The sequence below is a fragment of the Peromyscus leucopus genome, chromosome X, assembly GCF_004664715.2.
Source record: "Peromyscus leucopus breed LL Stock chromosome X, UCI_PerLeu_2.1, whole genome shotgun sequence".
NCBI classification, from domain to species: domain Eukaryota; kingdom Metazoa; phylum Chordata; class Mammalia; order Rodentia; family Cricetidae; genus Peromyscus; species Peromyscus leucopus.
In genome coordinates, this window is record NC_051083.1 from 14,594,635 (window position 1) to 14,616,727 (window position 22,093).

The following is a 22,093-nucleotide window of genomic DNA, read 5'->3' on the forward strand; positions in this document are numbered from 1 at the left end:
CATATACCTCAGAATATCAAAATATCACCTTTGAAAACTGAGGTTAATCGCCAACCTTCCTTTGGTTGCTATTCAGCAGGAGGAGCAAATGTCTAGTGAATATGTTCTAATCAACATGAAGTTCAGGAAACCTTTAACAATATGAAGCCTAGTGACGTTTGTTTGACATCCTTGGCATATTAGGCTATGAATCCCATTCTTAGGAATTGATATCAAGAAAATTACTTTTGAGATAGGTTTGATGTAGTTTTTAATTTAGAAGGGATGAAGAGAAAGCAAGCGAGAGCAAATAGAGCATTGCTCATATAAAGAGTGGTTTTTTTTCTTTTCCTGAGGAGAATGCTTACTGGATTTAATTTCTATTCTAGCAGATGGATTTTAGCATTTAAACACAATCACTTGGGTTTGAAAAGTCCTCTTATGGGTCATTTAGCTCATCTCTTAGCGGCAACACAAGGTAGAACTCATTATTTTTCCTAAATCCTGTCTTAAAGACAAATGAGCATCTAATGAGTCTTTAAATGATGGTTTTACTACCTACTCTGGTAATTTGTCTCATAATTTCTTCATTCTAATAGCATCATAATTTTCATATTCCAATTGCTACCGATTCTCTGATATTTATATAAAATTTCCCCACAGTATTACAAGTCCATTGCTCTATCCTCTCTACTTGCCCATTTAACTGTTATTTCACTGGTTCCTACTTTAAATCTCATCTCTCCTGACATCAAATGCTTGAGGATGGTGGGCAGTCATACCTCTGGCCCTCTGGATTTAATGTCACTTTGTGTAAGTCGTGGCATTGCCTAGTTTGCATCTCTATATTCTTTTGTATCACTGTTTTCAGCCAGGAATCCCTATAGTGTTACACCCTATTGTTCAACTCGAACATCTAAACAAGAGAAACTATGACACATTCTTACCTACTTGGTTCTTCCCACCCATAGATCAAGTAGGGAGTTATCTTTATGGGATGATTTGAGTGATTAGCCTTCCTAATCAAAACAGTCTTCCTAACTCAATAGAAGAGTCTTTCCATTTGGTTAAGTACAAAAATAAGGCAAGATTCATCGCAAAGTGTTACCCCACTGTCAGACATTCTTTAGTATGAGTTATATACTTTTCAACTACCTTTCTTCCCAAATGGGCAAACATTAGCATTATGCTGGTGTCCTTGGTAGTGATGCTGAAATGAAAAAAAATGAGTGACAGAAAAGCATCCAAATGAAACTTTACCTACTTCTCCACATGATAATAAGATAGCATGAAATCAGTTGTCATGCACATAAAAGTAAAGATTTTTCCTATTATGTTTCTTCTATGCTAGATTCTAAATCAATATCCTTCCTACTTAATTAAGTGTTCTTTATTCATGAATTCAACCTCTCGCTGTCTATGATTTCAAAGATTATGTTCATGCTATGTTATTACTATATGAGTGTGTAGAGGGCCTTTTTTTTCTTCCTTTTTCTCTTTCTGAAATATCTCACCTTCCTCTCAAGGCCAAGATTGTTACATATCCTCATAAAACCTTAGCTGAGACCTCAAGTTTACCCTCTATTTCTCTAGTAAAAATTACTCCAAGGCATGAAAATGAAGACAAATGGAGCTATGTTCATTGAATAGCCACTATTATGTGCCACACACTGTGCTCTGCACATCTCATGGGGTGGTTCATCTTAATATGTACAATAATCATAGCAGGGAGGTGTGACTCAAATCTTAAATAATGGAAATGGGCTGATGAGATGGCTCAGCACCCCAAAGCACTTGCCATTCAAGTCTGGACGCCTAAGTTTAGTCCCAAGACCCCATGTAAAGGTGGAAAAATAACATCATGAAGTTGTCTTCTGGCTCCACACTCATGTAATGAAGTGTGTGTGTGTGTGTGTGTGTGTGTGTGTGTGTGTGTGTGTGTGCACTCATGCACCTGCCTGCAATAACAACTAATTAATAATAAAAGAGGTCAGGTATCCAAAAGAAAGCAAGGGGGAGGATATGAGAGGGTTGGAAGGAAGTGGAAATGATTTAATGATCTTATAATCTCAAAAAAATAAAAGAAATAATTTTAAAAACTAATCTAAGAAGAGAGAATATTGTATCTGTCCAGATATCAACTGTTCATATTGCTTTTCTTTCATCCGTGATATTTACCTGGAATGTTACTTTCCAGTTTCCCAGAGACTGTTGGCACCAAATTCTCTTTGTTCACCTTCATCTGAGAATATCATGTTTTTTCTTTAAGGATTTGGGTTGACAATTCTTTTTCCCAGAATTTCTTTGTGGCTGGCACAAAATCTAATGAAAAACATTTTCTGATACTCAAATTGTTATTCTCTTGTAGTCACTGTATTATTTCTCTGGTTGTTTAATGGTTTTTTTTCCCCTGTTAGTTTTTTTTAGCAGTTTGATTCTGGTGCATCTGGGAATGGATTTCTTTGAGTTAATCCTATTTAAGGTTGCTCTTGGTTAATCAACAATTTTACTATATCCTTTATAAGGGCCACTTTTTTTTCCCATTTATCCCATATTAGGAATTTTAAGTGCTCATTATTTTTCACTTGTAAAAATATCCATTTGATTCCTCCATGCATATTCTATTTCTTTACTGACATTGTCTCTTTCCATTTACTTCAAGAATATTTTCCAGTCCTTCTAAGAGTATTGTTTACAATTTTATTATTTTTTATTTATTTTGTACGGGGGCATACTATGGCCCACATTTGGAAGTCAGAGGACAATGTGTGGGAGTTAGTTCCCTCCTTCCACATAGGGATCCCACGGATTGAACTTTAGTCATCAGGATTGGTGATAGGTACCTACGTCTGCTGAGCCAGCCCATTATTGCAGTATTTAAGTAATAGGCATTTTAAAGTCTTTAATATCTGTGTCCTTTTTAGCACTGAGTTTTTTGGTTGTTGTTCCCCAGCATCATTAGTTACATTCTCACTTTCCCGAAGTCAGAGACTGAACAAAATAAGCTTCAGTGAAGAAAGGTAATTGGGGCCGGGAGGTGGTGGCACACGCCTTTAATCCCAGCACTCGGGAGGCAGAGCCAGGTGGATCTCTGTGTGTTCCAGGCCAGCCTGGGCTACAGAGAAACCCTGTCTCAAAAAACCAAAAAAAAAAAAAAAAAAAAAAGAAAAAAAGAAAAGAAAAGAAAAGAAAAGAAAGGTAATTGGGAAAGTTTGGGAATCATGAGAGAAACAATTCCTTTAAATTACCCATGGACTTGTAGGAGAGATCTGACATTAAACAATATACTAAAATTGTTGAGATCTAATCATGGGATAAAACACTGCTAAGATACCAGATAGGCCACTGGGTAGCACACACATGAGTTAGATCTGAGGATTAAACTAATGATGCTGTGCCATGTCAGGGACCACACACATTAGCAGGGCAGAGCGACAAGAAAAACCACTAGTGAAAGATTGACCAGAACTCAAGTGAACAGAGAAGGGGTGCAGGCAAACCAGGGACACCAGTATGTTCTCTGAGTCTCCAGGTACTTCTGTCTTTTCCACTGAAGCTGAAATAGAAGACCACCACTTATGCTCTTTCTGTCTTTACAGAAAAAGTTGGTACTTGACCTCAGTAAGGATTTGGGGCTTCTTCTAGTCTTGGCCATCCATGGATAACAAGGTGAAAAGAACTTATCAGCATCACTTTGGTAGTACTTCATTTTCTGGCCTATGTTTCCCTCCATCTGATTGCCATTGTTTACTTTTCAGAGTCTTCAAAGGTCTGCCCTGTGCGTTCTGCCCAGCTTTTACATCTGTATTGAGTGGGAGAAGCGGGCTGGAGTTACTGCATTTCTCTTAAAATGAGAAGGTCACATGCACTTTCCAGCTTGTCACAAATGTCAGAATTTTGTGCAGTAGAAATATTTATAGTAAAATCATGAACAGATTAATTTTATTAAGTATAACATACTGAGTGTCTAAGATAATCATAAATGAGTCTGAGACACTTTTCCCTTTGGAAAACAGAATGCTCATATCACTCCCATCATTGAATAAGCAAAAACCAAAACTTTATGAAACCCTGCTCACTTTGGTTAGCACATCATTCTTTTATATTGAAGATAATTTTTTTATACAACATATTCTGATCATGGTTTCCCTTCTCCCACCCCTCCCAGGCTCTCCCCACCTCCCTACCCATGGAACTCCACCCATTTATCTCTCTGTCTTTAGAAAACAAACAGGTATCTTTAAAAAAAAAAGAAGAAGAAGAAAAGCACAAGAAACCCCCCCCACACACACACATATACACACCATAAAAATTCAAGGGTAGGCAACATCTTTCATTTTTAAAATTTGACCTCTAAACTTGGGGAAGGTATGCCATATTTAAATTATGTTGCCATTAATTCTTCATTCTATTTTTCCTTTTATTGAAAATAAGCTTTTTTCTCACATAATATATCCTGATTATGGTTTTCCCTCCATGTGCTCCTCCCTGTTCCTCTGCAACTCCCCTCTGACCCAGATCCACCCGATTTCTGTCTCTTATAAAACAAAAACAACCCCCCCAAAAAGCCCAGACTTCTGAGGGATAATAATAAGATAAAATAATATAAAACAAAACTGATACTTCTGAAACAAACAAGTGGAAGGAAAAGAGCCCAAGAAACGGCACAAGAAACGGATAAGAGACCCACTCAGGCTCTACATCACACACTCGGGAATCCCATTAAAACACTAAACTGGAAGCAAAGGACATGTAGGGTAAAAAGAGAGAAAAATACACACATCCATAAAATAAAAATACAATAGATTAAAAAGACTTGACAAAAATTATGAGACAAGGAACCTCCAATAATGCTACTGAGTTTATTTTTTGTTGGCCATCTAGTGCTGGGCATGCAGCCTACCCTTAAGAGTAGTTTGTTTCTCCACTGAGAAAACTAAATGTTCACTTGCAAGTGGTTATCAAAAACTTCTGGGTTAGGGATGGGGACATGTGTCCACTTCTTTCTATTCTAGGACCCCATCTGGTGCAAACCTGTACATTCTTCCCTAGTCTCTGTATTTGCATCTATCCTGTTGATTTAGAGGGCCTTGTTTTCTTGGTGTCCTCCATCCCCTCTGGCTCTTACACTCTATCCATTTTCTCTTCTGAAGGGTTCCCTGACCCTTGAGGACAGGAATTTGATGGAGACATCCCATTTAGGGCTGAGTGTTCCAAGGTCCCTCAATCTTTACATATTGTTTGACTGTGGATCTCTGTATTTGTTCCCATCTGCTGGCAGGAAAAAAATCTCTGATGATGCCTGAGCAGTAATTGAATGATCTATAATAGAATGTTATTAGGAGTCATTTTATTGTCCTAATTTCTTAGACGAGTATTATTTGGTTTTACCCTAGGTTCCCGGGCTATCTAGTCTCAGGTTCTTGGTCACCCAAGCAGTGTCCGATATGGGTTCCATTTCACAGAGCTGGCCTTCAGTCAAATCAGTTAGTGGTTGGTTATTCCCATAAGCTTTGTACCACCATTACACTAACAATCAAACAGGCAGTACACCATTGTAGATCTAAGGTTGGTGTTATGTTTCTCCTTAAGGAGCTGTCCTACTTGCTTTTCTAGCAAGCTTGCCTGTGAGCTTCCCAGAGGATTCTTGCTGGAATTAGAGGCTGGGATAACAAGATGAGTAGGTAGGAAGGTTGGAGGAGAAATAGGAAGGCTGCAACAAGTGGCTTGCCACAGAGATGGGGGTGAGGCTAGGGCATTAGATTTGGAGGAGAGGAAGCAGGCATGAAGATTAGAAGTTAGGCTCCTTGCTTTCCTGGACAGAGTGGCTTGTGGGTTCCCAAGGAATGCCTACTGGAGTTGAGGACCTTTAATAAAGCAATGAGGTGGGGAGAGGGGTGGGGGTGGGTGGGTGGCTGGGCTAGAGGGGAAGATTTGTGCTATCCACTGGAGATGGGAGTAGAGATGGAGGTGAGGCAGCAGCAGGTGGTCTTCTACGGAGCTGAAGATGAGAATTGGGGGAGGAAATCTTCAGTTAGTCTGCCTGCTTGCCTAGTCAGCGTGGCCTGTGGGTTTCCAAGGAGTGCTTGTTGGATTTGGGGGCTGATATAAAGTGAGTGGCAGGGGGAAAAGTTGTAGGAGATGCTCTATGTGATGTGTTGGAGTTGGGGGCAAAGAGGAAGGGGAGCTACAGTAAGTGGTCTGCTACAGAGCTGAGGATGAGATGGCAGATTGGACTTGGGGGAATGGAGGAGAGGTGAAGATCTACAGTTAGATTACCTGCTTCCCTCACATGTCTGAATTTATCCCAAATTGATTTTGTTATTTTTATAACATGGAGATGCTTCCTCAACTGCTGAACAATGGTATTGACTTAGGTAGTATGATGTCAAAGCAGACAGGTTTTTGAAAAATTGTTTGTAAGATGTTTGGATGTATATATATACAGAGTGAAATAGTTACTACCATCTAGCAGCCTAACATATCTACCATCTTAGTTACCTTTTTCTCTGGTAAAACATCTAAAATCTATAGTTTTATGCTATACATTTTATATTTAGATACTTACATCCCACACAACAGTAACATGGTATACCTTGACTAGCCCCTATTATTCTGTTTCTATATCCTTGACCTTTTCATCCTTTTCAACTCCATATGAAAGTGGAATCTAAATCATGTACTATTTGCCTTTCAAGGCCTTGCTTCTTTTACTTATTATGTCTTCTTAGTTTATCCAGGTTGTCACAGACAACAGCATTTTCTTATTTTCAAGACTGAATAATATTCCATTGTATGTATATTCCTCAAGTTCTTTAACCCGCCATCCATCCACTGATGGACACAGAGGCTGCTTTATTATATCTTGGGTGTTGTGAACATAGCATTATATCTTCAGATATCTCTACAGATGCTGGCACCATTGCCTTTGGTATATATTCATAAGTCTGGGTCACGTGGTACATCATATTAAAACTTAGAGGAACCTCCATACAATCCATTATAATGAATTTACCTTCTCATAAATAATGAGTGAAGTTTTCCTTTCTGTTAAACTCTGGCCAGTACTTCTTATCTTCTGGAGTGTACCTAGAAGAAACCTAGATACCAGGAAGAAAAGGAACAAGGAAAGAGGAAGGAATTAAGGAAGCTAAGCAAAGATCTGGCGTTAGCAGAAATCTAGCTAACATCACCCTGATCCTGCAGAGATCTCTAAAGCAAGGATAGCTCCACAGACTCTTTTCCCTTGTGGCAAAGGGCTTTTGTTCCCATAGGCTAAGTAGCCCTTGACTAGCATTGAGGATTTCAGAGTCTTGCAGATTTTGAATTATTCACATAGACTTTACCTGTTGAGTTTTCTTGATTAGAATGAAAAATACCAAACCTTTTTGAGTGTCATGTTAGTACTTAAAAGCATCATTTCAGAGCATTTAGTATTCCAGATATTTTGAATATCCATGCTCAATCTATACATAGCAGCCAGTCATTGGTTGTGTTGTGGAGTGCATAACCTTGTAGGCATGGCTGGGCGAGGTGGCCACCAGCTGAGAGCAATTCTCCACAGAACAGCACAGCTGTGAGCTGTTAGCAGCCACCACTCAGAGCTGCTAAATATAAAATCAGTAGAGCTGTCCCTGGCTCTTGGTAAACTAGAGTAGGCAGCTGGGGATGGGTGTGCCAGACTTGTAAACAGGGCCTGGGTGGGGCAGGCACACCATCTTTACAACGATTAGTCACACTTTTCAGGAGAGAGGATCACAGAATGCCACCATTTCCTTCTAAAGCAGAGATTACTAAGCAGTCGTGCCACTGTGGGAACCATGCCTACAATGAAATAAGCAACCTCTGGGGTGCACATGCAGGGGGCACGGGGCTCACTTGGGAAGCTTCTTAAAGATGCAGATTCCAATGGCACTGCTGCAGAGATTCTTCTTCAGGAGCCTTGCTGCATACAGGAGCTGCTTTATAACAAAGACGAATGCTCATGTTTCTCTTGGAGATTATGGGGGTGGTCATGAAATACAAGCTATTTCAATGACGACAAACACTATTCTATTTAAAATGTGTTCCCACAACCAAAGCTGAAGCATAGAAGAAGTTATGTTAAAATTCAGCAGTTCCTTCTATAGTGATGTTCACAACTGTAAGAAGTATTTTTATAGGATATTTTAATTAAGCCCATATCAATTTCCTGTTGGAGGGATCCAAGCAGTTGCTTTATAAGGAGCCTGGAATGAAGTGATTGTAAGCATCTGGGGCATAGAAGCAAAAGCTCACAGCATGAGCCACAGGATTTGCAGAATTCTAAATGGCAGTTGACTCCATCAGCAGTGAATCATAGCTTTTTTAGAATCATCTTCAGATAGTCCAAGGGAATCTGAGGCTTATCAGCACAAAAATTCCTAAGACTGCTAAGTATCTGGCACCCTGAGTAAGAATGTATGGTATGGATGGGTCTGGGAGAGAAGCATCTGTTCCTGCAGCTGTGATTGTCCATATAAATTGACATCAGCATCAATTATATGGCCTCCCACTAGAAAAGACAGTATATTGATCAGTATCCATGTCTGCTTAACAATGCCAGCTCTGTGTTGGCAATCTAGACAGACCAGCATGAAACAGTATTTTCCAAGGAACAACATTAAACAAGAAGGGAGCTAGTCATATGACACACAGCTGTAATTTGGGAGGAAGATAAGCAAGACTTACGACTAGCCTTGGTTACAGGGTAAACCCCAAGCTGTGCTACAGAGCAAGGTCCTGTCTGAGAGCTGAGCATGGTGGTTTATACCTGTAATCCCACAACTCAGGAAGCTGAGGCAGGAGGATTTTTTTTAAAGGAGTCTGAAGCCAAACTGGGCTACACAGTGAATTTCAGGCCACCCCAGGCTATCAAATGAGACTCTATCTTTAAAATAATGAGTGAATTAAGAAATACATTTTAAAAACATAAGATCCTGAACTCACAGCAACTGTGATTACCTGCACAAGATTGAGCCCATCAATAGCCCTCGTCTCTGGCGGAGTTCATGAGGCTCCACTCCTAGCTAAGGAGCTGTTGGCAGTTATTAGTTGCTAGGGGAAGGGGAATTGTTTTTCTTCAAGAGTGTACTCTATGCTCTACTAAGCACGCCACAGCCATGCTCATGAAAAAAACCTCAATTAAAACAAGTAACAAAAAAGACGGAAGTGAGGAAAGATACTAGTTGGGGATAATATGGGGTTCAGAGACAGGAGGGGGATAAGAGAGGGTAATGGGGTGAATATGCTCAAAATACACTGTATACATATTTGTCAAAGAATAATAAAAATGTTAAAAAGCAAAAACACAAGATCCTTTTTTTTTTTTTTGGTTTTACGAGACAGGGTTTCTCTGTGTAGCTTTGTGCCTTTCCTGGAGCTCACTTGGTAGCCCAGGCTGGCCTCGAACTCACAAAGATCCGCCTGCCTCTGCCTCCCGAGTGCTGGGATTAAAGGCGTGCGCCACCACCGCCCGGCACAAGATCCTTTGTATAAATAAATTTATAATAAATAAAACAAAAACTAATATCACAAATCAATGGTCAATCAAGAACTTTTTTCATGTGTTTGTAGGAATTTGGCTGTATACTGTGAGAGCAAAAGGTCATTTAGGAAGGTCTACTTAATTAGATGAAGTATCTTCCCACAGAGAATTTTTTTCAATGTAAACAATTGTTATATACTGCTGCAATTTTTCTGTCACTTTATTAGGATAGCAAATAGTACTACACACTTAAAGCAATTGCCCTACACATAAATAAATATTGTTCATTGAACATATTCCCCACCCCCTCCTGTTAGTCCCCCTTTGTGCTCCAAGTCCTCATGTTTTGACCTCTGCTTTAAGATCAAATGGAAACTGAATTTCATATGGTTCTATTTCAGGAAAGCTGACACGTGAGGAAATGTGTTATGATTTTATGGGCCACTAAAAACACAAAATTTTTTAATGATTACTCACATCAAAATGCCATTCATGGTCAAAGCAAATACTAGGCTTGGGTCCAGCTGTTTCCAAAAGGGGTATCATAGAGGCTGACCTCTGCTCAAGGCCATGTTTATAAATATATCATACCTTTGCAAAAATGTGTGAAGCACCTGGCTGTTTATATCCCTGGTAATGACTGACTCTTTATCTGCTTTTGACATGCAGTTAAATGAGCTTGTTGTTTGTTGATAAATCCCCAGAGGACTTGGGAGGTCAGAGTAAAGAACCAGTGTTGTGTGGCAACCCATGATCATCTGTCTTACTTCCTCAGGGAAAGAGGAGCCCTGAGGTGAGGTGATGAGTTGTAGGCAAGAATTGATTAATGGGCTTTATTTGTCTAGTTCCATTTATGTGCTTGTGAAAGCAAGCAGACTAGACTAGTCATGCCTCTGAGAAGAGGTTAAAAACAATAACCAAGGATGAGTTGCTGGGGCAGCCAGGGCTCTGTGATCCTGTTGCCTGGATTTAGTAGTCTCTCAGGGAATGCAGATACCATGCAGTGAGTGTGGATGAACTTGGACAGGTACACCTTCCTCACAGGGTATGTCTTCTTGCAATTTGATTCTGAGATAAAGTATAGGAGACTGTGTCTATTCAGGGTTGTACCTTTGTGATCAACATTTGGAAAAAAGATAAAGAAACAGGAGTGTACAGAAGAAGGCCAGCTGTGATGACCTCTCAATAACAGCCTCAAAGACTCCAGAAAGGAACTCTGTAGCTAGAATGGTACCCCAGAATTGTCTTCATTTGGGCCAAGGTAGGTGGTAATTTATATTCCTTCTCCTGTATGTCACCATAGATGATGGTCACTGCAGAAACTCATCCAGGTAACTATCTGATGGTTCCAGTTGCTGTCTTCAGCTGAGACCGTCTTTGAGGGAGCTATGAACCAAGGGCTGTCTACTATCAGTTGTCCTCACAGCTGGGATGCTATGAACTTTATTGTAGGGGTAGCCTCACTGCTTTAGTTAGCACACTACTCAAATTGGACTTTGACTTGCCTAAGTGATTATATCAGCTAATGGAAACCTAGAACTTCTGCTAGCTCTAAAAGACAAGTCATGGTACCTGAATTTGGTTGCATCTGTCTCTCAGAGTGATTTTATTTCAAGATATGACACAAAAGGACAAATATGCAGACTTCCTATTCTAGCCATCACCCCTATCTGCAAGGATAGGATGAGGTGCAAAATGGGGATGATATACTTATGGAGCATCAGAACAGTGGGTAACTATATAATCCAAGATGTTTGGTAACAGAAAAGCCATCAATATAGGAAATATCAAATAAGACTGTCCAGGAGTGGTGGCTTGGGCCTTTCCTCCCAGTACTTGTGCAGCTGAGGCAGAAGGATCACTATGAGTTCTGCATTGCCTAGTGAGACATTGTCTCGAAACCCCTAAACAGGAGCCAGTGATGTGGCTAAGCAGGTAAAGACACTTGCATGCAGGCTTGAAGACCTGAGTTCAATTCTTGGAACCCATGTAAAGGTAGAAGGGAAGAACTTGACTCCACAAATTTGTTCTCTGATCCTGCCCCTCCCTATACAGTGGCACATGCATGTACACACACATTAATAATAACAAATACAATTAAAATTAAACACAAGTCATGTGGAAAGTAGTATTTAAAACTCCACAGAGCAGCAGGAATACGGGGAAAAGCATGACACTTGGATGAGCATTATGGAGACTGACCTTGACTAAGTGTTTATGCATTTTACATATATAATCTCATGAAATACTTTTGCGGTTTACTCATGGTAGGCATTATTGTACCCATTTTATGGACAAGTAAGTCAGTTCCAAAAGGAACTTACTCAAAATTATACTGCTGCTATGTGGCAGAGATTCTGGACACAAATTCTAGTTTACTGGATTATATGATGGAGGCAAACTAATCTCTCTGTTCCTTGGTTTCTTCAGTTTTAAGATGGGAATGGTAGCGCTTACTTCTAGCTATTGTGACTACTACATGTATTGTTAGAGTCCTCAGAGCAATCCTGACATTCCTGAAGAGCTGCAAAACTGCTCACCAAGTGAGCTGGTCAGTGCAGTTCCAAAGCCTGTTCCAAAGACTGGTATGCTACTCTGGCTACCCACTCTTGGGATGTGCCTGGAGAGAGGTAGGCAGCCTAAATGATAAGAAGAAGTAGCTATGTTTCTAGACAACCAATCATTCATTTATTCATTCACAGATAGTGTGCATCTTTGTGTTTGTGCTAGGCAATTTTCTAGGTAGTAGAGTTAACCCAAGGCATAGAGCAGCCAGATCCTCAGCCATTGCAGAAGTTATATTCTAGACGGGAGGATGATGCCAAACAAAACAAGTAGATAGTTATATTAAAAATTGGAAGTGTTGGTAAGAGAAATGAATGGACTGAAAGCAGGAACCAGGGCTTGGAGGGATGGCAGTGGGGCTATGGGGAAGTGGTAAAGATGTGCGATTTTTAGAAAGAAAGGTGGAGAAAGTCAGGATGATATGACAGTGAACAAAGACTCAAGTGAAATGAGAAGGGATGCAGGTGGTAACTGAGGAGACAAGACCTAACAGGGGACATTTAGGGTACTAGCAATGGACCTCCGGAGTTGTCCCAAACTAGGGATAGAAATTGCCCTTGGAATGGTAAGGTCTTCAGTCCAGCAGTGGTTTTCACTGAAGCCAGTGCCCGGAAGGTGGCTGCCAGCCGAAGGTCTCCTTCCAGCAGCATCACTAGCATCAAAGACAGTAACCGTTTTATCTTGAAGGGCCATCTGGGTGTCCTATCTTCACTTCCAGCCCTTGCCTGCTTTTAGTTGCTTATTCTACTGTTCATGTAACTACTGTGTAAATCAGTCGTTGCTGATTTACATCCAAAGAATGGATGCAGAGAATTCTAAAATTGCACCAATATTCTTGGGCAACAGTGTTAAGGCTAACATGGTACTTTGGATTTAAGTAGTTAGACAGACAATGTAATATGGGACCAATGATCCCTGGATTACATGGGGACAAGCACAAGAGTCTGCATCTGAAAGTTCTTTGGCAGACCAGTAATTTGAAAAGGAGATTCCATAAATTCTTTTGCAACTTGATAAGACATCAGCACTGCTCACGTACTCTAGAGGCCATGTGAGGAAAGAGGGCTGTCATTAGAATTAGAGATTGCTTTGTGATGTTGGCAATGGTGTGCTCTTCAGCCGGGTGCAGATTTCCCCATTTATGAGTTCCAACGATAACTTGTTACTTTGTTCAGGAGATGGTGGCTGGAGACTGTGGTAAAAACGAATTTTCTGCCCTTAAAGTGCCTTAATCCTGAATTTGGCAGCATGGAAGCCTTGGGACTTAGTAAACTGAGCAGCCATCTCCATAGCTGAGAAATGAGCTACTGCTTGACCCAGAGACGGAGCTTTCAGCTGTTGTTTGTTGACCTCAGCTGAGAGAAACAAGATGACAGATTGGACACGCAGCACACCGTGCAATGTATGTCCTTCATGGACTGTCAGGCATTCATTTAATTTCATTTTAATCATTACCATCTGGTCCTTATATAGCAAGACAGTTCCAAATAGATGTTGCCTAATCTTGAACTGGAGAACAGAACTGTGTTCTGGATGACAGCCACTTCCAGGCACCCCCCGGAAGGGGCAGAAACAGCCCCAGAGGGGAGATTTGTAGTGATGTCAGGCATGCAGCCATCAGCAGCCCAGGAAGCTGTCAATGGGATCTGTTGTTGGTGCTGGGCCCACAATGCCTCAGTAGACCCTTTTGTAGCCCACCATGGAGGCAGAAGTACAAAGCCTGAATATTGGCAAGGGGCTGGGATGGTTTTTGGCTGAGTGGAGGCACTTAACTGTGGCTTAGACTCCCAGAGAAGCCAAAGTGGCTATTACATAATTATTAAGCCCTGACAATTTGGATACCGATTGGAACCAAGTGGCCTTTAAGGTTTCCCCCTCCCCGAGAATTGGTGACTCTTTATATGGATAATGGTACCAGACCATTATTGTATGTTTATATACAGACCCAGCAAGGAACAGGACAGGGGATAAAGCAGCCTCTCTGCCCCAGAAGTCAAGTCAGTCCCTTTTTTCTCAGTTCCCAGATTAAACATGAAGTTATTAGTGGCTAGTTGGAGTAGGATGATTGCCAATGAACTCATAAGGGTTGGAGAAGGAAGACTTTCCATTGCCAGGTAGCTTCTTAAAACCTGGAGGATGTCATTCAGCAAACTAGTCCTGACTGTGGGAGTTAAACATCGAGGCTTGGTCATTTCTTAACTGACTTTGTGAGAGGAGACCAAGCTTTTTCCTTTCCTTTGAAAATAGAATCAGGTCTTCTCCCTGATTTTCCCGTAGTAATAAGCTGTCCCCCAAGCAAAATAGCTGCCATCTCCACGAGATCAGCCATGCTTACTTGCAAGAGCTCATCACTCTGGGAATCACTCCAGGGTTTGTGGACTGTGGACATTCCTTCATAAAGAAGACAGGGACTGGGAGGCTCCTGAGACCCTCTCCTGAGCATTCAGCCATTCCTTGACAGTCATATGTGTAATTCAGTCCTAATTGTACTGTGGCCTGGGGTCTTGGGGAAGACTAGGGGAAGAGTCTTCATTTACATGGGTAAGAGGAAGCCATCATCCATGCTGGGTAAAGACTTTCCAGTGTAGCTGCTATGGTGTTACCCACACTCCTGTCAGTGGCCCCTCACCCATGTTATATAAGTAAGCCTAAAGGCTCTTCGGTCCCCATCAGGATGAACTGTGGTGGAATCATCTTTGGTTTGTCACTGGAACTTTGGGAGGAGGGGACAGATATTGTTCACATCTCCCCCAGGCAAGGACCTTTGGAGACATATACATATATGTATATTTATATATTCATATATATATATATATATATATGTGTGTGTGTGCTTAGGTAGCACACAGATGTAGACTAATATTAATCTCATTTTGTCTACATATATGTCTACATACACACATACGTACACACACATGTGCACACAGGAGATCATGTGATGGTTAAAGGAAAGCAAAGTCTCTTGTTGGGTTATTTTCCTCTCCAGTCAGATGCTCAGAACAACCAGAAGAAATATTCAGAGGCTTCAAGTAGGGAAAAGGAGGATGGTACTATGAATTTCCCACTCCAATTTTCAAGAGTCCGTGTTCTTTCCAACTCCAGTTATGTCTCTCCAATCCACCTCTCCACAACTGTCAAGGACAGACCTTCCAGGACTTCTGAAATACAAGGCCACCTAGGTGAGAATGTGTGTCCTCTGTTCTTTCTATGAAACATTACATTTTTCTTTATAAAAAGGAACAGAAAGCACTTTTCCTCTTAGAGGGCAAGGGGCAAGGGCAGCATGAACAAATGTTCAAAAGAGAAAACATTCGATCCTAAATTCTACCCATTCCTTACTGGTTCACATTATTTTCTCATTCATTACATAATTAAGCTTGGTAGCACATTTGTGAGATACTAATATCTCTTTTTTTAATTAATTAAAAAATTATTTTACATACCATCCACAGTTTCCCCTTTTAAAGGCAAGAAAGCTGAGGCTAAAAGAAGGTATAGTTCTGACATGATTTGACAAGAAAGTGTTCAATCATCCAACACTGTGTGGTGTAGTGATAGATTGTGTACCCTAATAAACTTATCTGGGGATCAGAGGACAGAGCGAACCACTAGATTAGACATAGAAGCCAGACAATGGTGGCACACACCCTTAATCCTATCAGGCAGAGACACATCAGGATCTCTGAGTTCAAGGCCACACTGGAAACAGAGCCAGGCAGTGGTGGCACATACCTTTAATCCCAACACTGGGAAGTACACACACCTTTAGTCCCAGGGCAGAGAAAGGCATATAAGGCATGAGGAAACAAGAACTCACTCTCTTTAGGCTGAGGATAAGAACTTAAGGATAGAGGTTAAGAACTAGTGGCTGGCTGTTCTGCTTCTCTGATCTTTCTGCTTTCACCCTGATATCTGGCTCTGAGATTTTTTTATTAAAAGACCATCGAAGATTCAAATAAAGTGTGGCTCTGGCTTAGGTTCTGTTCTCTCCAAAGGGATAATGGAAGGATTTTTCAGCATTTGTATATGACACACTACTAACTCATCTGGAAATGTTTATATAGATTATGCCAGTTTGCTCCCCTAACACTGAGATCACAGTTGACAAAGGCGGAAGTCATAGTGCTTGTGGCTTTATCAGTCTACCGATGCCAGGGCCACATATTTAGATGTGGGATATGTGTTCATATTTTAACCAGGGCAGTGAAAGGAGACTTTTCAAATTTTACAAGGTATGTTTTCGGCAGCCAGGAAGTTAAATTGTAAAGCAGCTGCAAAATAATTGATTTACTTTCATTTACAGCAAGTTTCCAACTTCAGAGCAGAGGTTTGTTTTTTTCCCTGGGGTTCTGAGATTTACCATGAGTAGGAAAACATATGCTCTAATTGTGAAACAGCTCAAGGCAAATGGCACTTAGTAAATACAAAGCTCAGCATGAAGTCATAAAGCTGAAAGAGGTCTTATGAAGACATTAAGGTCTGTCTCCTGTTAATGGAGACCAGCTAACTTATAATTGTTTATATATGTTTAATTTTGATAAGATTTATAAATACAATTAAAATTTTTTTTTACATTCACATTATGTCTCAGTTAATGGTGGAATGTCTAGAATCACATAGGACTCAAATACCTAGTTAGACAACTGACCTTTATGACATTCCATAGAACTTTCTAGATACAATGAATGCAAGAAGTAATACCTACTGCATAGAAAACTTATAACAGAAGTTCTTACTGCTGTGATTAGTGAAGTGGTAGTGTGAAACAAGGTAAATGTGATGATGTATGCCTGTAACCCCACCACTTGGAAAGTTCAGCATTATCCTTGAATCTGTTGCCAGCTTCAACTACATGAGAGACTCTCTCAAACAAACAAATAGCCGGGCAGTGGTGGCACACGCCTTTAGTCCCAGCACTTGGGAGACAGAGGAAGGTGGATCTCTGAGTTCAAGGCCAGCCTGGTCTACAGAGCAAGATCCAGGACAGACTCCAAAGCTACACAGAGAAACCCTGTTTCTAAACAACAACAACAACAAAACCAAAACAAACAAATTATACTCACGCTTAATATTTTGTATGATACCATTTTTGTGGCAGGGTCCTGTGCTGTTCCTTTTGGGGGAAGAGGTGAGGAGGGCAGAGTCAATGACACAGACTATAGGAGGACATTGAAACAACAAGCTCAGTTTATTCAGGAAGAAGCAAACCTTATATACCTTCCACCCCACCCTGGGGGAAGGTCTGATGAATATGCATCAGCTGGTGTGACATGGCTGCCTCTCAATGGTCCAGGTCATCTCAGATCATGTCTTAGCTGCTGTTGCTAAGGCCCTTAGGCAGACCCAGGTTGGCTCTCAGAAAGTATCTGGCCCCCAAGCCTGTTAGAACTGATTTATCCCACACATTTTCACATTTATCTATAAAAAATAAGGTGGCTCTATGATACATATTCCAAACAAGGACCCTTGGTAGGGGGATGGAGGTGCTATTGACTATATATCAGAACAGTAAGACTGCTCTGAGAAAAGGGGATTAATGGCTACTCACTGAGACAGTAAGGGATTATATGCAGAGTAAAAGTACTGTATCCACCTCTAAATTGATAAGCAAGGAAGTTTTAAGTCACAAATGATTAAAAAGATTTCATTTTGAAATTTTAGATGCTTTTACCTCACCTTAGAATTATGGTTTTTAAAAACGGGACACAGAACAAATAAAGACTCCATTCCAATAACTACAAGACACAGGAAAATTAAATCCTTATCTGAAAAGATTGTGAGACTGTGCACCCACTACCCTATTAGAAACTCCCAGTCCCACCCCCTAGACTAACAACTACCCTCTGTGTTCCTGCCTCTACACACGCAACTTCCAGAACAATCTGCAAAATCCTGTTTCTGGAAACAGGCTTCTTTGTAAGCGCCATCTTGCTCACCAACCATGAGTGCCCAGAGCCCTCGAAACTATACCATGGAGGTGGGAGGCCACTATTGACCTTCTGATCAGCATGCATCTGCAGGCCTCAGATACCTACCTCTCTCTGGGATTCTTTTTCAATGATAACACATCCGTGGAAGGCCTGGTTCACTTCTTCCGGGATCTGTGTGAGGACAAGCATCAGGGTATATATCTTCTGATGCAAAATCAGCACAGCAGTAGTGACCTCATCTCTGTTGGACAGACACTGCCCTTATACCAGTGTGGTGTGAGCCTGGATGCCATGGAAATGTCCTTGGCCTTGGAGAAGAACCTGAACCAAGTCCTTCTGGATCTGCACACCCTCGGTTCAGCCAACGCAGACTTCCAACTCTGCCACTTCTTGGAGAACCATTTCTTAGCTCATCAAGAAGATTACTGACACCCTGACTAACTTCCACCTGCAGGCCAGCGAGGAGGACAGCTTGAGTGAGTGTCTCCTCAAAAGGCTCACGTTCAACGGTGACTAGGCACTTCCAGGAGTCCGTGGCCTGTGTACTTGCAGAGCCGCCTGGGTTTTTCTTGCCCAGGCCAGCATCACCTGCTAAAAGCCACATGCCAAATGGAAGCAAAAAAGTTTCTCTGTGCAGACAAAAACAGCTAGGTTGGGGGGATTATTGAGATAGCATGAAGGATTTGTTGTCTGGCAGTTTCTAACAGTCTTAAGTAAACCATTTTTTTGAGACAGGATTTCTCTGTGTAGCTTTGGAACCTTTCCTGGAACTCACTCTGTAGCCCAGGCTGGCCTCGAATTTCACAGAGATCCACCTGGCTCTGCCTCCCAAGTGCTGGGATTAAGGGCATGCCTAAACCATTCTTTTCTGAGTCATCTGTACACTAATGAAGTGAACCTGTGTTTTGTCTGTCCAAAAAACTACAGTAATTCATAACAATTGTATGCAGTCTCAGAGGTGTGTGATTTGAACCAATTCAGGTTGCTAGACTGCACTCCAAATGTATTCTAAACTGTATGGTTAATGTTTGCCTAGTAGAAGAGAGAACTGACTATATGGACTATATCATATTGAGCCTCACTGGCTCCCCACCAATAACCATATAATTACCTTTCCTGATTTCCAAGTTGATATGATGCCATCTGCTTATTTGAGGGAACCCAAGAAGCAGCAGGCTTGTGAAAGTCATCATGGCGTCTCCCGTGAAGTTGCTGCTGAGAACACTATCGTACCATGTACTGACCTCTCCATGAAGCTTCTCCAGAGAAACTTGGCAGGACACTTACTACTAGAAATAGTGCTTCATTTTGGTAATTGGCTTTTTTTTGCACTATGGATATGAACAATAAAACCAAGTTCCCTTTTCTAATTGACTTTAACAGCTTAAGGCTAACTTTGCAATCCTGTTACATCTTTTACTAGTGTGTGTGTGTGTGTGTGTGTGTGTGTGTTGTGGATTCTTTTATGACACTTAATCTTTCTAGACTACAACCAAGTATATATAGGTGAATAAACATTGTCACTGAAGATTAAGTTTCTGTAGTTTATTTTAAAGAAAAGAGGAGAAAACTTCAAAGCATCCTTAAGAGAGCCAAAGTGATTCAAATGGAGGTAAGGCAGCTAGAGGCTGAATTTCAGAAGCCAAGACAGAAGAAACAGTAAAAATGTAGCATTTTGGGCATTTTCTTTCTTTCGTTTTTTTTTTTTTTAACTAAGTTTATACCTTTTTATCCTGCAGATAGCAATATAGTAGATGTGTATTGTTTCCTTTTTTTTTTTGTTGTTGTTGTTGTTGTTGTTGTTTTTTCAAGACAGGGTTTCTCGGTGTAGCTTTGGAGCCTGTCTTAGAACTCACTCTGTAGCCCAGGCTGGCCTCGAACTCACAGAGATCCCCCTGGCTCTGCCTCCCGAGTGCTGGGATTGAAGGCATGCGCTACACCACCCAGCATTTCCTTTGCATTTTGGAAAGCTGGAGTTAGGGTTGTATCTTTTTGTCAAAGCACAGACTTGACTAGGGGGTGGAGGTGGACAGAGGGAAGTCAAGCTAGCTTTGCTGATGGTAAAGTGTAATTGGACTTCCTGTCACACTCAAGTTAAACTGAACCAGCTAGTTCAGAAAGAAAAGCTGGCACAGAGAGCAGAGGTCAGTGTATATTCTTTGCCTACACAATTGTCTTCATGGCAGGAAGACCAAACACATGCTATTGTTTCTTTTATACTGAAAGAGTTAGAAAAAAACTGTTTTGTTTAGTTCAGGGAAAACCCCCTGATCTTCCTGTTTCGTTTGCAGTATCTTTGTAGATTTATTCTTATTTTACCTGTATGAATGTTTGTCTATATGTATGTGTACCAGGTGTATTCGTGGTGCCTGTGGATGACGGGGGAGTGGGTTGTATGCCCTGGACCTGGGGTTACAGATATTTGTGAGCTATCATGTGGGTGCCAGGAACCAAACCTGGGTCCTATGCAAGAGTAGCAAGTGCTCTTAAGTGCTGAGCCATTTCTCCAGTCCTCACACAAAGTCTTTTATGATAAAAAATGACTGCAATAGAAACATTATTCCTAGAGAAAAGAATTTTTCCCATTTGGTCATAGTAAGCAGTAAGATATATATGGAAGCTGATACTATCTGTCTTCAGAATTGTATTAAACATTCAAATCTCTGCACTTGATATATAGAGAGAGCAAAATTTCAAATTAGCACTCAAAAGTGCTAATAAATAATATACCCATAGGTCCAATTTGTTTCCTGATGATAACAATATTTTGTGAGGCCATTAAAGCTTCCCAGATAGGCAAAAATATTCTTTGGTCATCAAAGAATGCTTGGAAAAGAGCACTTTGCTGGGCACAGAATAAATGATTTGAAGACTTGATAAAATATTACTTTGGGTCTTAGAAAGGGCTAAGGTCCTTGGCAAATTTATCTGTGGGAAATGGGGATTTCATGACATTACAGTTCCAGAGATTAATTTAGAAACAAGCCCCACAGTGATTTTCTCTGTGGGTAAGCAGTTTGTGCATGTACTCATACAGAGACTTACACTAAATAGTTTTTATAGGCTCAGACCAGATTCCTTACACCGTTCTTCAAGCGTTGCCTTGCTAGACCATATATAATTAGCTTTTAAAGTCAAATTCCCTGTCACCTTCCTGTTACTGCAATTTGGGGCATACCAATTGATCATTCTTCTTTTCATCTAAGTTCTTGGACAGCTAGAACACACGAGAAGCCAGGGGGAAGTCCAAATAGCTTAGCTGATGGTAAAGTTGAATTGAGGTTTGTGTTAGGGCTTTCGGTTGCCACACTCCAAGTTAACCCAAGCCAGCTAGTTCAGAAAGAAAGGCTCAGGTGGAGAACAGAGACCAGGTAAGGATGGACAGAGGCCAATCCAGCCTTTCTGCTAATCTCACTGTGATCAGGAGAATGGTGGTGGGGGAGAATTCAGGAAGACGACCCAAGTGCCAAGGTGCTGCAGTTCCCCTGTCCCTTAGCTGACATACCCTAATATACATCATGATTTCAAAGTTCTCCATAGTTGTCTTTCTGCCCCTTTAGAGAGGCGGGGCGGAGGTCTTTTGAAGTTAGAGCAGGAATGCTCCATCAAAGGCAAACCCTCAGTTGGCTTTCACCAGTATTTGTAATGCTTCTGGGGTTCCTTTATCTGGAGGATCTCCTAAACACCCCCTTCACCAAAGCAAGCTTTGCTTGCCTTTACAGACCAGTTTCAGTTGGCCTTCTTTGAAAAAAAGTCCCCTCAATGGTGATGACTTGTTCCTGCTGCCAATTTGATTGAGTTGAGGAATCCCTTGGAGACTAGTAACACATCCTTGGGAGTCATTTAGAGGGTGCTGCCAGGGACAGTTCCATAATGGAGGCTCCAGCTTAAATGAATAGGTTAATCCATTGATGGGTTCCTAGTATGATGACTCAACTAGGAAGTGGTACAAAGTAGGAGGAGGGGAATAGTTAGAGAAAGATGCTCTTGGGGGCATGTCTTCTGAGTACTGTATCACTCCCTGGCCCCTTCCTGGATTCACTTTCTCTGCTTCTCGACTGCGATGCTGTGACCTACTGTGCCACACTTCTTCTGCCAGAATGGACTGAACACT

The 22,093-nt window shown here is 41.1% G+C and overlaps 1 pseudogene; it reads left to right on the plus strand.

Moving 5' to 3' along the window:
- The first annotated feature begins 17,990 nt into the window (after nt 1-17,990).
- LOC114701338 lies at nt 17,991-18,629 on the plus strand (annotated as a pseudogene).
- The last annotated feature ends 3,464 nt before the right edge of the window (nt 18,630-22,093 follow it).